Below are 18,039 nucleotides of genomic sequence, written 5' to 3' on the forward strand. Positions count from 1 at the left end.
GTTTTTTGCAAAGTGCCTACCTGTAGATTTTGGCCTCTAGCTCAGCCGGCACCTAGGGAAACCTACCAAACCTGTGCATTTTTTAAAACTAGAGACCTAGGGGAATCCAAGATGGGGTGACTTGTGGGGCTCTGACCAGGTTCTGTTACCCAGAATCCTTTGCAAACCTCAAAATGTGGCTAAAAAAACACATGTTCCTCACATTTCTGTGGCAGAAAGTTCAGGAATCTGAGAGGAGGCACAAATTTCCTTCCACCCAGCATTCCCCCAAGTCTCTCGATAAAAATGATCCCTCACTTGTGTGGGTAGGCCTAGCGCCCGTGACAGGAAATGGCCCAAAGCGCAACGTGGACACATCCCATTTTTTTGACAGAAAACAGATATGTTTTTTGCAAAGTGCCTACCTGTAGATTTTGGCCTCTAGCTCAGCCGGCACCTAGGGAAACCTACCAAACCTGTGCATTTTTTAAAACTAGAGACCTAGGGGAATCCAAGATGGGGTGACTTGTGGGGCTCTGACCAGGTTCTGTTACCCAGAATCCTTTGCAAACCTCAAAATGTGGCTAAAAAAACACATGTTCCTCACATTTCTGTGGCAGACAGTTCAGGAATCTGAGAGGAGGCACAAATTTCCTTCCACCCAGCATTCCCCCAAGTCTCTCGATAAAAATGATCCCTCACTTGTGTGGGTAGGCCTAGCGCCCGTGACAGGAAATGGCCCAAAGCGCAACGTGGACACATCCCATTTTTTGACAGAAAACAGAGATGTTTTTTGCAAAATGCCTACCTGTAGATTTTGGCCTCTAGCTCAGCCGGCACCTAGGGAAACCTACCAAACCTGTGCATTTTTTAAAACTAGAGACCTAGGGGAATCCAAGATGGGGTGACTTGTGATGCTCTGACCAGGTTCTGTTACCCAGAATCCTTTGCAAACCCCAAAATTTGGCTAAAAAAACACATGTTCCTCACATTTCTGTGGCAGAAAGTTCTGGTATCTGAGAGGAGGAACAAATTTCCTTCCACCCAGCGTTCCCCCATGTCTCCCGATAAAAATGATACCTCACTTGTGTGGGTAGGCCTAGCGCCCGCGACAGGAAATGACCCAAAGCGCAACGTGGACACATCCCATTTTTTGACAGAAAACAGAGCTGTTTTTTGCAAAGTGCCTACCTGTAGATTTTGGCCTCTAGCTCATCCGGCACCTAGGGAAACCTACCAAACCTGTGCATTTTTGAAAACTAGAGACCTGGGGGAATCCAAGATGGGGTGACTTGTGGGGCTCTGACCAGGTTCTGTTACCCAGAATCCTTTGCAAACCTCAAAATTTGGCTAAAGAAACACATGTTCCTCAAATTTCTGTGGCAGAAAGTTCTGGAATCTGAGAGGAGGCACAAATTTCCTTCCACCCAGCGTTCCCCCAAGTCTCCCGATAAAAATGATACCTCACTTGTGTGGGTAGGCCTAGCGCCCGCGACAGGAAATGACCCAAAGCGCAACGTGGACACATCCCATTTTTTGACAGAAAACAGAGATGTTTTTTGCAAAATGCCTACCTGTAGATTTTGGCCTCTAGCTCAGCCGGCACCTAGGGAAACCTACCAAACCTGTGCATTTTTGAAAACTAGAGACCTAGGGGAATCCAAGATGGGGTGACTTGTGATGCTCTGACCAGGTTCTGTTACCCAGAATCCTTTGCAAACCTCAAAATTTGGCAAAAAAACCACATGTTCCTCACATTTCTGTGGCAGAAAGTTCTGGTATCTGAGAGGAGGAACAAATTTCCTTCCACCCAGCGTTCCCCCATGTCTCCCGATAAAAATGATACCTCACTTGTGTGGGTAGGCCTAGCGCCCGCGACAGGAAATGACCCAAAGCGCAACGTGGACACATCCCATTTTTTGACAGAAAACAGAGCTGTTTTTTGCAAAGTGCCTACCTGTAGATTTTGGCCTCTAGCTCAGCCGGCACCTAGGGAAACCTACCAAACCTGTGCATTTTTGAAAACTAGAGACCTAGGGGAATCCAAGATGTGGTGACTTGTGGGGCTCTGACCAGGTTCTGTTACCCAGAATCCTTTGCAAACCTCAAAATTTGGCTAAAAAAACACATGTTCCTCAAATTTCTGTGGCAGAAAGTTCTGGAATCTGAGAGGAGGCACAAATTTTCTTCCACCCAGCGTTCCCCCAAGTCTCCCGATAAAAATTATACCTCACTTGTGTGGGTAGGCCTAGCGCCCGCAACAGGAAATGACCCAAAGCGCAACGTGGACACATCCCATTTTTTGACAGAAAACAGAGCTGTTTTTTGCAAAGTGCCTACCTGTAGATTTTGGCCTCTAGCTCAGCCGGCACCTAGGGAAACCTACCAAACCTGTGCATTTTTGAAAACTAGAGACCTAGGGGAATCCAAGAAGGGGTGACTTGTGGGGCTCCGACCAGGTTCTGTTACCCAGATTCCTTTGCAAACCTCAAAATTTGGCTAAAAAAACACCTTTTCCTCTCATTTCGGTGACAGAAAGTTCTGGAATCTTAGAAGAGCCACAAATGTCCTTCCACCCAGCGTTCCCCCAAGTCTCCCTATAAAAATGATACCTCACTTGTGTGGGTGGGCCAGGTGCCTGCAACAAAATAAGGCCCAAAACTTGTAGAGATAGAGGGGATAGCATAGCGAGTTTATAAGGACATATTCTTTTATTCATCTTTAGACTGACTCTGCTTTGGGGACCCACATAAGTGAGGTGTCATTTTACTTGGGAGACTGAGGGGAAAACTGGGGAGTAGGAATTTTGTGCTGGAGCGGTGATCCTACTAAGAAAAGTCAGGAAAATATGCTTTTTAAAGCAAATTTTGAGGTTTACAGAGGAGTCTGGGTAAGAAAATGTTGAGGGAGCCACGCAAGCCACACCTCCCTGGACTCCTTGGGGTGTCTAGTTTTAAAAAATGTCTGGGTTTTGTAGGTTTCCCTAGATGAAGGCCGCACCCAGGACCAAAAACATAGGTGCCCCCTCCCCCCCAAACACAGGTAGTTTTGTAATATATCATTTTGATGTGTCCACATACGTCCGTGATGTGCCAAACACTAAAATTGTGAAAAGAAACGCACTTAGGTTATGTGAAAAAGACCCCTCACCCACCAACCAAGTTGGTGGCATGCTTCATCATCAGGGTCCCACCAGAGGCAACTAGCGTGTCACAGGTGTGCTGCGACGCCTGATTACAGCGGAGCAGGTTTTGTCATTTTTACCACACATACTGATTGGATTTGGCACGAGGGTGAGTGATGGTTCAGTGGATCAAATTTTATTAACAAGAGATTTCACAAAAATGAAATGCACTGTTAATAACTGAAAGGCAAAAAACTGAACCAATCACTCACAGCTCGTGAGCTGTAAAGCCGCGACAAGGCACCAACCGCTTTACAGTCCATTCACACACCTTTCATACATAACACGCACAAGACCATTCACACCGCCAGCCACGGGCCCAGCACATTACAACACTCACATCGACAGACCGCGCCACTCAAGGGCCCATCACTTACATACGCCCACTTGCCTGATACAAGAATCACACCAGCTGATGGGAGTGTGGACTGGCGTTTGGCTGGCACCGCCAGCCAAGTGCCACCCCAAGCATACCGCCAGCCAAGGCCCACCCCAAGCACACCGCCTTCCAAGCCCCACCCCACGCACACTGCCAGCCAAGCGCCACCCCACGCACACCGCCAGCCAAGCCCCACCCCACGCACACCGCCAGCCAAGCCCCACCCGAAGCACACCGCCAGCCAAGCGCCACCCCAAGCACACCGCCAGCCAAGCCCCACCCCAAGCACACCGCCTTCTAAGCCCCACCCCACGCACACCGCCTGCCAAGCGCCACCCCACACACACCGCCAGCCAAGCGCCACCCCACACACCGCCAGCCAAGCCCCACCCCAAGCACACTACCTTCCAAGCCCCACCCCACGCACACCGCCAGCCAAGCGCCACCCCACGCACACCGCCATCACTTTTTTTTTGTTTATAAACAACAAAGAAACCACTAACTAATTATAAAATAAGCACAAAACTACAAACACAAAAACTCTAACTAAATACATGACAGAGATGCCAACCGTGAAACATATGGAAATATAAAACAGACAGCTTACGCTCACGGTATTTCCCAGAAGTTTTTCTTTGTGTGGTAACTTCTATAACAGCTGGGCACACACAGCCCAGGCTTTGAAGGGCATTCGGGGCAGTACATCCGGCTCTCCCTCCGGATTAATCTCCGGGCACATACTCTACATTTCTTTGTGGGCAAGTCTTTTTTGGGATGGGAGGAATGTGATCTGGAAAGTGCCGATCTTTCAATCTAGCCACATCCTCCACCACTTCTACTCTAGGAACTCTTGCCGGTTCCACCACAATAAGGCTTTCTATCACCGACTCCTGAAATTTAACAAATGTCATCCTTGACTCAGGTGAACAATCCTTGCATACAATAAAGGCATTAAAAGTTGCCAAATGAAATAAATGTAGGGCCAACTTTATATACCACACTTAAGACTTACGAAGAGCAGTGTAAGGTTCCAACCTCTGATCTACTCTTTCAACACCACCCATGTGCCTATTGTAGTCCAAAATGCACGCAGGTTTGCGCACTTCCGCAACCTGACCCCAAACAGTCACAGGGGAAGTACTCTCATCATGGATGGTAGATAGCATATACACATCCCTCAAGTCACTGCACTGTCCCCTCTCAAGTTTTTTACAGACAAGCTCCCTTGGATAGCCTTTCCGGTTAGAACGGATTGTGCCACAAGCAACAGTGTCCACTCTAAACAACTCCTTGAACAACTGCACTCCAGTGTAGAAATTATCTACTTACAAATGGTGACCTTTGTTAAACAGCCATCTAACAAGTTCCCACACAATTTTTTCGCTAACAACCAGGAGGGTCAATACTGGAATCCCTACCAGTGTAGACCCGGAAATTATACACATATCCTGTACTGCTTTCTGACAGCAGATACAATTTAATCCCATACCGTGCCCTCTTACTAGGAATGTACTGCTTTAAAACGAAACGCCCCTTGAAAAGGACCAAAGACTCGTCCGCACTAATCTCTTTGCCTGGAACATAGACCTCTGAAAACCGATCTACAAAATGATCAAGGACAGGCCTAATCTTAAAAAGACGGTCACAATCAGGGTGAACTCGTGGCAAGGCTAAAGCATTGTCTACAAAATGCAGCATACGAAGAAGAAGCAAATACCGATTACTTGTCATAGTTGCAGGAAATATAGCCGGTGCCATCAAGGGACTAGTAGACCAATAAGAAGCCAGTGACAGCTTCCTGATCAACCCCATCAAAAAAGGCAAACCTAAAACCTTTTTAATCTCTTCCAGATATATGGGAACCCACTGAGTAGCTCTAGACTGAGGCTTAAGTCGGGCAGCGTTGTCCCGCAAATATTGCTCTGCATACACATTTGTCTGCTCCACAATCTCTTCCAAAAATACATCGTCCATATACAAGTGAAAGAAATGGACAGGCAAAAAGTTTTCCGTATTAACTCTACACCCTGGGAGACCAGTAAATGCAGGTAACTGTGGCTGCTCCATGTTTGGGGCAATCCAGGTGTCAGGTCTTCTAATGGGAAACCCTTCAGACCCAGGCTGCTGCACTCTTGGCACATCAATGTCCTCCTCCAACACAGGCCCTTCATCTGCACTGAGAGTAGTTTCCTCATCAGAAGAATACTCTCGGACAGAAAACTCACTTCCAGAATCTCCCGCTTCCTCCTCTGCCTCAGATGCAGAGTCAGTCTCGTAATCATGGTCTGAAGACGACTCAAAGAGCATGCGAACAACCTGCTGAGCGGTCACTCTGTGGCTAGCCATGACCCTCACTAACAACAAATGGATTGCCAACAACAACTAGAACTAAAATAAGTAATAAACAAAGTGTAGCTTTATCACAAAGAGTTATGTACTAAAAAAACTATACCACTCACTTGCCTGAAAAAGCTACTCACCAAGCAACTACTCTGCACAGACACAGCAATCAACAATGATATCCCACTAAAAAGAAAAAAGAAAAAAGCAAATTAGACATATGACAACACAAATATCATTGTGCTCAAATCTAAGGATAATTTCAAACACACAATACTGCATTTAGTACACCACCTACAAACATGTCATTCATGCATGTCAACAATACTCCTTTAGAGTAAATTGCTTTCACTTACCTAAAACATGCAACTATGCAAACCGCAGGACAACTACTGCCAAAACTGCAAGGATCCACAGCAAAGGAAGCAAAAGCATTGAACTAGAAGAAAAATAAGAAATAAATTGTTATAATCACAAATACAAATACTTCGCCAGTTGACAAACACCCCACCACCAAGAACTTAGAAGTTGTCCCTGGTACCTAAGTGGATCCTGCCCCCTTTGGGGGAAGATGGGCGTAAAAAAATTGGCCAATCTGCCCCAAATGGGCAACTCCTCTGTGCCCCCTTTAGGGGGCTACCTTCCAAAGGGGGCACCCCCAGCACAAAACAAAAAAAAGGGAACAAAAAAAATAAATCCCTGGCGTATTGGTGGTTTCTGCCCTCCTTGGGGGCAGATGGGCCTACAAAAATAGGCCCATCTGCCCCCAAAGGGGGCAGAGATGGCCAATACGAACTTTCCCCACTTTGGGGGAGCGACCGTTGCCCAAGGGGTGCCCCCAAACACACACCACACACACACACACCACACAATCCCTGGCGCCTAGTGTGCTTCCACCCCCGGGAGCCAGATCGTCCAAAAAAATGGCTGGTCTGCCATCGGGGGGCCGAAACAGAAAAAAAAAATAGCCCCCAAGGGGAGCGACCCTTGCCCAAGGGGTTGCCCCCAAAATAAACAATAAAAACAAAATCCCTGGTATCTAGTGGATTTCGCCCCTCCCCCCTTGGGGGCAGATCGGCCCAAAAATCGGTGATCTTCCCCCAGGGGGGGTCGAAATACTGGAAATAAATAGCCCCCCAGGGGGGCTACCCTTGCCCAAGGGGTCGCCCCCAAAAGAAACTTTTCTCTATAAATAAATCCCTGGTGTCTAGTGGATTTCGCCCCCCCCCCGGGGGCAGATCGGCCAAAAAATCGGCAATCTCCACCAGGGGGGGGGAGGAACACTAAAAAAAATTGACCCCCGGGGGGGCGACCCTTGCCCAAGGGGTCGCCCCCAAAATACACAAACAAAACAAAATCCCTGGTGGCTAGTGGATTTCGCCCCCCCCCCTCCCGTTGGCAGATCCGCCGAAAAATCGGCGATCTGCCCCCGTGGGGGGGGGCGAAATACAAAAAAAAATAGTCCCCCAGGGGGGGCGACTCTTGCCCAAGGGGTCGCCCCCAAAATAAACAGACCTCAAAAAATCCCTGGTGGCTAGTGGAGATTCCTGCTCCACGATCGCGGGCCCTGCCCACGATCGTGGAGCAGGAATCTAGTGAAAACAGGCACAGGGGGAAAGGAAAAACCCTTTCCTTTCCCCCGTGTCTGTTTTCACCCCCCAAAATCCCAAAAAAGGAAAGGACTCACCGTTTTGGGTCCTTTCCTCTCGACGCGCTGGAAGCAAATGGCTTCCAGCGCGTCCCGGCAACACTTGATGATGTTGGCGCGCTGTGCGTGCGCTGACGTCATCAGATTGCCGGGGGGGGAGGTCGGGGGTGGAAGTGGAAGGTCTTCCCCTTCCATCTCCGTCTAGGGGGGGAGGGGGGTGCACGGGGGGGGCGCGCTAGCGCTCCCCCAAGTTCCCATGCCTTGGACGAGGTGACCTCGTCCAAGGCACACGGGAACTGTAGCCTTGGACGAGGTCACCTCGTTCAAGGCACAGAAGCGGTTAAAGTTACCCAGGATTTGTGGATTCCCCTAAAAGGAACCAAGAAGTTAGACAAAGGGGGTCATTACAACCCTGGCGGACGGTGTTAAAGCTGCGGTAATACCGCAAACAGTCCGGCGGACAAAAAAAGGGAATTATGACCGTGGCGGAAACGGCTAACAAAGACAGCCACTTTAACACACCGACCACCACCGCGGTGCAAACAAGCAGCGCGGCGGTCACCGCCAACAGACAGGTGGAAGACAATGTACCGCCCACAGTATTACAACCCGCCAATCCGCCACCTTTTCCGGGGCGGATTCACTGTGGATAAAAACACGGCGGAAACAGCTTTTGCTATGGGAAAACGCTCACCTGAACACATCCCACGAGGAACGACTACTCCATGGAGACAGATCTCCAAATACTCCCTGCCCTTGTGTTTCTGCTCCTCTACGACCAACAGCTACGTAGGCGCCGAAGACAACGGTGAGTACTGCACCTACGACACGGGGGAGGGGGGAGGCAAAAGTTAGGGGGACACCCACCAAACACCCCCACCCTTGCGTATTACAACATACACACCAATGCATTCACAAAAATCACATGAACAACCCACAATCCCCCCGAAAGAATGAAAAGACAATGCAAAATTCGGTCAAACCTTGTAATGTGGCAATATATATGTCATACAAAAATATTCAGATATATCTTTGAAAATCAGTCATAAATATATACAATACGAGAAGTGGTGCAGATATGTAAATTACAATGTCCGTGCACCAACAGTCCAAAAATGCATGGTCGAGGCACACAAAGGATACCTGACCAAAATCAGAGAGAACACTGCCGGGGCATCAGATTGAAATACTACAGGCACTTTAGGGGGAAGGGAAGGGGGGGCACCTCAGCTGGATGACTACAAAGCCAGATCCACGACGGGGCTCCATGCCCATTGATGTATCCTGGGGAGTGCAAAGCCACAATCTCACAAGTCTCTACAGTGGGTGGCTTGCCCACTGTGCCATCCTGGGGAGTGCAAAGCCACAGTCTCACAAGTCTCTACAGTGGGTGGCTTGCCCACTGTGCCATCCTGGGGAGTGCAAAGCCACAGTCTCTCAAGTAGATGCAGGTCTCTACTGGTACTGGGGGGGACTGGTGTCCAGACTGGATGAGTCTCCCTGTGAAAGTTCCTGTCCTGTCGCTGTCCCAGCTGCACATGGGATAAGGATGCCTGATGTGGCGGGCCATTCATTCCTACCCGGTGCTTGCCCTGTTCAGCGGTGCTTTGCCATGGCGGTCTTTGTCCTGTTTAGCGGTGCTTTGCCATGGCGGTCTTTGCCCTGTTCAGCGGTGCCTTGACATGGCGGTTCTGGACTGTTCAGCGGTGCCTTGCCATGGCGGTCTTTGCCCTGTTCAGCGGTGCCTTGACATGGCGGTTCTGTACTGTTCAGCGGTGCCTTGACATGGCGGTTCTGGACTGTTTAGCGGTGCCTTGCCATGGCGGTCTTTGCCCGGTTCAGCGGTGCCTTGACATGGCGGTTCTGGACTGTTCAGCGGTGCCTTGCCATGGCGGTCTTTGCCCTGTTCAGCAGTGCTTTGCCATGGCGGTCTTTGACCTGTTCAGCGGTGCCTTGACATGGTGGTTCTGGACTGTTCAGCGGTGCCTTGCCATGGCGGTCTTTGCCCTGTTCAGCGGTGCTTTGCCATGGCGGTCTTTGCCCTGTTCAGCGGTGCCTTGACTTGGCGTTTCTGGACTGTTCAGCGGTGCCTTGCCATTGCGGTCTTTGCCCTGTTCAGCGGTGCTTTGCCATGGCGGTCTTTGCCCTGTTCAGCTGTGCCTTAACATGGCGGTTCTATACTGTTCAGCGGTGCTTTGCCATGGCGGTCCTTGCCCTGTTCAGCGGTGCTGTGACATGGCGGTTCTGATACGGACATTGGTGTGTGGCATGATGTTCTCTACACTGGGCATTGGTGTGTGGCATGACGTTCCATCATTGCCCAGCGGGGATGTGGCAGCCGGGGCCCTCCAGGGCACTGACTCCGGCGGTGGTCTCCTGACCAGCGACAATACTTGGGCCCTCCTGGGCACTGACTCCGGCGGTGGCGGTGGTCTCCTGACCAGTGACGATACTTGGGCCCTCCTGGGCACTGACTCCGGCGGTGGCGGTGGTCTCCTGACCAGTGACGATACTTGGGCCCTCCTGGGCTGTGACTCCGGCGGTGGTCTCCTGACCAGTGACGATACTCGGGCCCTCCTGGGCTGTGACTCCGGCGGTGGTCTCCTGACCAGTGACGATACTCGGGCCCTCCTGGGCTGTGACTCCGGCGGTGGTCTCCGGACCAGTGACGATACTTGGGCCCTCCTGGGCTGTGACTCTGGCGGTGGTGTCTGGACCAGTGACGATACTCGGGCCCTCCTGGGCTGTGACTCCAGCGGTGGTCTCTGGACCAGTGACGACGGTGCTGGCGGTTGTGTGTCGACCACCGGAAATGATGGCGCACTTCTCCGCCGTGACACTCACAACAGGCTGGGCAGACTTCCTCAGGCCCTTCCCCACCTTTGGTGGAGTCACAGCTGACTCTCCAATCCCCTTGGAACCCATGTCAGTTGTTTTCCCACCAGGAGTCTTAACACGGTCCCGTCGTCCACTCTCCAATTTCAGAGCCTTTACAAAAGTATCAAGGAAACCTTTGTATTTCCAAAATTGGCACAAGATGTGAAGTTTATAAACAGTGGTTATTTGCACATGTCCAAAGTTGTCTCTACCCATACTAACGTGAATTAAAGGGCATTTTGCAAAATTACTTCTTTCTTACACACTTTCTTACATTTGGAAGGAGCAAATACAGTGAAATACACCTTGTAATAACACTTGTTCTACTACTATATGTTCCCTTAAGTCTCCTGATAAAAATGGTACCTCACTTGTGTGGGTGTAGTGCCGGTGACAGGAACAGCCCAAAACCTAACATGGACACATCACATTTGCCCATTCAAAAAACTGACCCTTTTTTTGCAAAGTGCCTAGCTGTGGATTTTGGGCCCTAGCTCAGCCGGCACCAAGTAAACCAGTACATTTTTAAAAACCAGACACCTAGAGAAATCAAGGAAGGGGTGACTTGCATGGCTCTCACCAGGTTGTGTTACCCAGAATCCCTTGCAAACCTCCACATTTTCAATTAATAAACACATTTTCCTCATATTTCGGTAATAGAAAGTTTTGTATTCTAAGGAGAGCCACAGACCCCCCTTCCATCCAATATTTTCCCAGGTCTTCTGACAAAAATGGTACCTCACTTGTGTCGCTGGGCCTGGTGCCTACAACAGGAAAAAATAAAAAACGCCAAATGGATACTGCACCTTTTTCCACTGATAACTAACCCTTTTTTTGCAATGTGCCTACCTGTTATTTTGGGCCCAACTCAGCCAGCACCTAGGGAAACCAAGAAAACCTGTAATTTTTTTAAAACTAGACACCCAGGGAAATCCAGAATGGAGTGACTTGCATTACTCTCACCAGGTTGTAATACCCAGGATCCTTTCCAAACCTCTAACGTTGACAAAAAAAATAAATTGTCTTCCCATTTCTGTGATGGAGAGTTCTGGAATCTGCTGGGAGCCAAAAACATCTAGCCACTCAGCATTCCCCCAAGTCTATTGATAAAAATGGTACTTCACTTGTGTGGCTGGGCCTAGTGCCTATGGTCAATGAGGGTCCTTTTGTGCGGACTCCTATTGATGTTAGTTTGATCCGTTTATATCGTGGACACAAGGCCCAGCCACACGTGGGGCAGCATTTTTAGTGGGCTAAATGGGGAATCACTGGGTGGTAGGAATGTTGTGGTTTCTGGAAGAAGATGACACAAATGAAAGGAAAATGTGTGAATTTAGCCAGCCAAGTGCCAGTCCACATACACCACCAGCCAGGTGCCAGTCCACACACGCCGCCAGCCAGGCACCAGTCCACACACACAACCAGCCAAGAGCCAGTCCACACCACCATCACATTTATTTTAACAAAAAAACACACACCCCAATTTGAAGGAGATGAAAAAAAACTATGAGTACAAACACAACAGCTCTAATTAAGCACATCAGACTACTGCAATCATGAGACTGAGCAAAAAATGCAAAACAATATGACCAATCCGTTCACTTTTATGCTCACAGTTGCTCCCAATACGTCAGTTGTGTATGGTACAATTTAAAACATGCGGCACACAGAGCCCAGGATGTACTCAGGAAAGTGGCGATCTTTCAACCTAGCCACATACTCCACTAATCCAACTCTAGGAAAACTTGCCTGCTCCACTACAACAAGGCTGCCTATCACAAACTGCTGAAACTAAACAATTGTAGTCTTTGAATGTGGCGAGCAATCTATGGGGGTCATTATGACCCTGGCGGACGGCGGTAAGTTTGGGAAAGGGACTGCCAACAGGCTGGCGGTACCTTTTCCCAAATTATGTCATTGGCGGTATGGCTCAAGCCAGGGTGGTAACTGCCGCTGGGCTGAAGACTTTGGTCTCCAGCCAGACGGCCGTCACAATCCCACCCTCAGGATTATGACCCCACCTACCACCATGGTTTTCGTGGCTTCCGTACCGCCATGAAAACCATGGCGGTACGCACTCTCCGTGCCAGGGAATTCCTTCCCTGGCATTGATAGGGGTCTCACCCACCACCCTCTCCCTCCCCAGAGTCCTCCCCCACACTCCCCTCCCTCTCCTGACCCCCCACACATTTACACACACATATGTGCAAACATACACACTCATCCACCCACGCATGCACACATACATACCCACACACCGCAACACACACTAAGATACATTGTTGCACACATGCATTAACAACACACAACATACACGTACACTCACATTCAGCCATTCGCGCACGCATTCCATGCGACTCACACCCGCATGCACGCATACAGACACAGACACCCCCACACACAACACCCCCACACATGCACACAACACCCCACCTCCCTCTCCTGTCATAGAACCCGACTTACCTGCTTGCAGAGGGTCCTCTGGCAGGAGACAGGACACAGCACTGCTGCCAGCAGCAGCGTCCGCCAGCAAAACACTGCCAGGCCGTATAATGGACCATGATACGGTAGGTGGTGTTTTGCTGGCCACCTTACCCCCATCCGCCGCCATGACCGTCGACGAAATTCCACCAGCCTTCTGGCGGAATTTAGTCTACGGTCATAATGCGGTTTGCAGCTGGTAGCCACGGTGACGGCATGTTGGAGGCTGTTGCCGTGACGGTCTCTGGAACATATTTCTCTGAAAAGTGATCTATAAAATGATGAAGGACAAATCTTGAAGAGATGGTCACAATTAGGCTGATCTCGTGGCAAGGCTGAAGCATTATCAACAAAATGCAGCATCCGAAGCAGAAGCAAATACCGATCACAACTCATGGTTGCAGAAACTATAGCTGTTGCCATCAAGGGACTAATAGACCAATATGAAGACTGTGACAGCTTCCTCATCAAATCCATTAAAAAGTTAAACCCAAGAACTTCTTCAACTCACCCAGAATTGTGGGAATCCTCTGGCTGGCTCTGAAGTGGGGCATACATCTGACACTGGTGTCCCTCAAACACTGTTCAGCATACAAATTAGTCTGGTCAACAATCTCATCCAAAAATACATCAGCCATAAACAACTGAAAGAAATTTATAGACAAAACATTTTCAGTATTCACTCTACACCCTGCAACTCTAGTAAAGGCAGGCAACACATGCTGCACCATGTTTGGGGCAACCCAGAGTTCAGCACTACCAATGAGAAGCCTTTCAGCCCCAGGCAACAATCCAGATTCCTCTTGCTGCACTATTGGCATACCAGTGTCCTCTTCTAAAAGAGGCACTTCCTCTGCACTGAGAGTTGCCTCATCATCAGATGGTTTCTCTCAAACAGAAAATTCACTGCCAGAATTTTGGACTTCCTCCTCTGCCTCTAATGCAGAGTCAGTCTTAGAACCGTGGTCAGTGGAAGATTCAAAAGCAAGCTAACAAGTTGCTGAGTGGTAATCCTGGGGCACGCCATAATCCTTACTAATAAAAGTGACACAACAAATAAGTCAACAATCACCAACACTGTGCAAATTAAGTAATAACCAAACTGTGGCTTTATCCAACATAAAGTAAAACTACTGGCATATATTAATCTGGAAGGAAATGTCAGTTAGTACAAAGCACAAAAAGGCCTATTTCCTGAAGAACAATACCTCCCACTTGCCAGAGATAGCAAGACTAACAGCCAACTGCACCTACTCTGCACATACACAGAAAGCACTGAAGAAGTCCCACTGGAAAAAAATCAAATATAAAATACACATTTCACAAGGCAGTAAAGAATGTGCACAAATCAATATGAAACTTTGAAAGAAAATCACACAAAAAGCTAAAAATTCTAATTTTAGCAGATTAGTCAAAACAAATTATACAAATAGGCCAAAGATACACATTAGATGATAAGGTTACAAAATGTACAAAATGAGTTGCTTATAAACCACAACTCCACAAACTACAGATCTACCCAGCTGCACATGCATACAGGACTCATCAAGACAAAGGAAACAATCGGCTCCACAATAAAAACAAATGAAAATTAAAACACATAATAATTGATAACAGTTTATCAATTCAAATACATTGATATTACCCTGGAAGAAGGCATGACGAAGGCAGAAAAGGGCACCACAAGCTGTAAGCAAACCTTACCGTAGCAGCAGATCCCCCATCAAATGCATAACTTTATTCCCAGGTGACTCAAGTGTTACCGCCCACCGTGAGGCCCAATCCACACAAAAAAAGACCAAAAACCAAAGTAATATGACCCCCAAGCATAATGACCCTTGCCCAAGGGGTCATTCCCCTCCAACCATAATCCCTGGTGTCTAGTGGACTTTGAGGAGGTTGGAATGAAAACAATACCCCCCCAGGTGAAGCGACTCTTGCCTATGGGCCTGCTACCCTTCAAGAAATTATACACTGGTGTCTAGTGTGCTTCTGCCCCACCTCGCAGAAGGCAGATCAGTCCCGGGGGGGGGGGGTAGAATACAAAAAAAAAAATCCCCAATACAACATGTTACCCCAAGGGGAGCGACCTTTGCCCTAGGGGTTGCTTCCAGCAATTTCATAGAATAAATCTCTGGTGTCTAGTGTATTTTGACCATCCTGGGGGGCAGATTGGCCAAAAGAAACACTTGAACTAGCCCCAGGATGCAAACATACACAGACTATAGTGTCCTCAATTCAGTGGCAGCTGGTGACATGTCAAAGTGGTGGGGTGTAAAGGTTGGGGATGAGTTGTATGTCGCTAGCAACGGAAAAGAGACTGTCATTATAAGGGGCTCTGTGGTGCTGAGGGGGGACTCCCCTAGATCATTTTGAAAAAAGGAGAAGGCAAATGGTGCATTTTATGCAAATTTGAGAAATCATGAAGGTTTATAAAGCAATTGTGATAGTGTAGTCTTGAAATATTTAAACACATTCGAACCTGCCACGTATGTTACTGCGTTACTGCATCATGTCATATGTCTACTTATCATAGGGGTGAGGTGATCTGTGAGTTACATTTCTGAAAAAGGATATCATGTCAACTAAATCAGCATCTCCGACTTGCAGCTATCTCCACGCTCAAACTTAACTAAGTATTTATGGCCTCACAGATTCTCAGCTACTCCATACTGAAAACAAAACTCGTGCTTTAGATATTGAAAAAAGATATACACATGACACAATCACTGCCATTCATTTCTGTGCAACTACAATAATTAACGTATTTTTCAATAGGCGTTCTATAGTTGAGTTGGAAAAATTAAAAATACAAAATTTTGCTGCCTACAGTTTACAGCCTGTCCCAAGCCTATATATCACGATTACCACTGATGACGCAGAAAAAGAAAGGCTAACAAATATTCATATATCATGTAACAAAATCGTATAAGGTAGTGTGATTTTAGCAAAGAAAAATAACGTATGTGGGAAATTGTGCCCACGAGGTAGTTCGCCATTATTATAAACCAGCTTAATTAATCATGAAGAATCGACAATGTAGTAATCCATCATAATTGCAAATGTATTCTATGATTTTCTTGTTGAAACTGTTATATGCTTAGCTTAAATTTAGCAGAGGCTTTGGCCTAGTTGCCTGGTCTCGAATTTAACTGCGTGGTTTTCACTTGTATTAACAAAGACATATTATTTTACTTTAAGGTTGTATTTTTCCAGTAGAGATGACTAATACACTTATCTCAAGGTTTCGTGCTAGGCTAGCTTCATCCCCTTTGAAGCAAGGTCAGCTTCTGCAGGTGCAGACAATAAAAGCTCTGATATAGAATTAATTGGCAAAGTTTGTTGCAACTTGTGTTCCAAGGCTCCAAGGACACCTTATGCATAAATGAGTACTAGGAGAAGGACACTATTCATTGGTCAAAAGGAAGCCACCCTATGAACCCTCCAATGGAAGACCCTGAAGAATTTGGAACGTTTCTTACTTAAACCCACCGGACAAAGAGAAGTCAGCCATTTTCTACGATGCCATTTTGAAGCCTGATTCAAGACGCCATTTTAGAATGACCCTTTGAAGCCTTTTCTCTGTCGCAGAGAAAGAAACTTTAAAGAATTCTCACCCTAGAGACTTTAACTTTAATTTTGCCCCGTCTTGCCCATGTAGTAACTTTTGCCCCATTCTCCTTGCTGCCGCAAGGAAACTTGCTTTAACTTTGCCCCTTTGAAATCTGCCCCATGCTGATCGAACCGGTACCTGAAGGACGAAGACTTTTCTTGAATGCTGATTGTATTTGGTAATTATGAAAGGATAATTGTATTATGCATTGTGTTTTCCTTCCTAGGTACCAACTGCTTATTTTGATAGGGCCCAAGCTAGGAGTTTTCTAAATTTGTGTTAACTAAATTCGTTTTGCGTGAAGCCCCACATGCCAATGCTAATTAGAGGTTAGTTGAGGTATTCACTTGATGCACCATGCTTAATTAAAATCTTGTTTTGCTGACCAATGTATGCAATTAGTCAAATTCAGTTGCTTATATTAGTGATTTGCATTGCTATAACTGAATGCATTATAATCCAGATTTTGCGTAGATTGCGTTTCTTCAGTCGCTATGGACAGCTAGTAATGTTCATATACGTATATCATTTGATTTTGAGACTTACTTGTATTGTGCTAGCTTTGTTAATATAGGGAAATAAATTCATTAACTTTTAATAAACTGGTGTGGTTATTCATGACTGAAAGGTCGTGGTGTGTCAAAATACTGATTGTTATTGATTCTTAATGTGTTGTTTGATCTATTAATTGAGTATTGGGTATTGATTATAATGGTTATTGATTATTGATTTGAGTGATCCGACTATTCTTGGATGAGGAGAACCCAACTCGGTTAAAAGGTTCACCGACCTCCGGCGTGTCCAAGTACAAGTAATTTATAAAGACTGGATGCGCTATCAGTAGATGGTAGCAGAGATTGATGGTTTCGCCCTCTGGGACCCATCCGAACAATAGACGGAGTCAAGTTAGAATTTTCTTTGTTAAAACAAGTTGGAGAGATGATGATGCCCTAAATCCCCAATGACTTTTCAGGAACCTCGGAGCTTGCTAATGGATGAAATGGAGGTGTGAGAATGTTTTCGGCGTTTCTAGTGACAGTATGAGTGAAGTTAGGGTTTCGCGCTTGCATAGCTTATGCCGCAGATGAATTGTGAAGTTTGTGAGGATTTTTAGGGGGTTACGAACTCCAATCAAAATTTTAGAGGAGTGATAGTCCAAAGTGTGAGAGTAGAGAAGTCGTCGAACTTCATATGTGTGTAGCGCTTTGTGCAGGAAAAATTGTCCACGTGGTTGTTGATACGGGCCCTGCGAGGTCAAGAGACTCCGGAGTATGTTGAAAAGTGTATGAGACACTTGATTGATGGTGTAATCTGTTTGGTTCAGTAGGTTGATCGGGCGTGGTCAACGAGTCAGTATGAATATTGAGGAATGAAAGAAAATTTTCGACTTTGAGATTTGACTAATTCTAAGGCGCGCTAGAATAGTTCATTGATCAGTTGAGAGTAAAATTTGTGGGTCAAATTTTGCTTGCGAAAGTTGGAAACCGAGAACGATGGAATAACTGCTGAGGCTAGTGAAAAATCCCTAAGGTTTCTGA

Source organism: Pleurodeles waltl, chromosome 6 (genome assembly GCF_031143425.1).
Source record: "Pleurodeles waltl isolate 20211129_DDA chromosome 6, aPleWal1.hap1.20221129, whole genome shotgun sequence".
NCBI classification, from domain to species: domain Eukaryota; kingdom Metazoa; phylum Chordata; class Amphibia; order Caudata; family Salamandridae; genus Pleurodeles; species Pleurodeles waltl.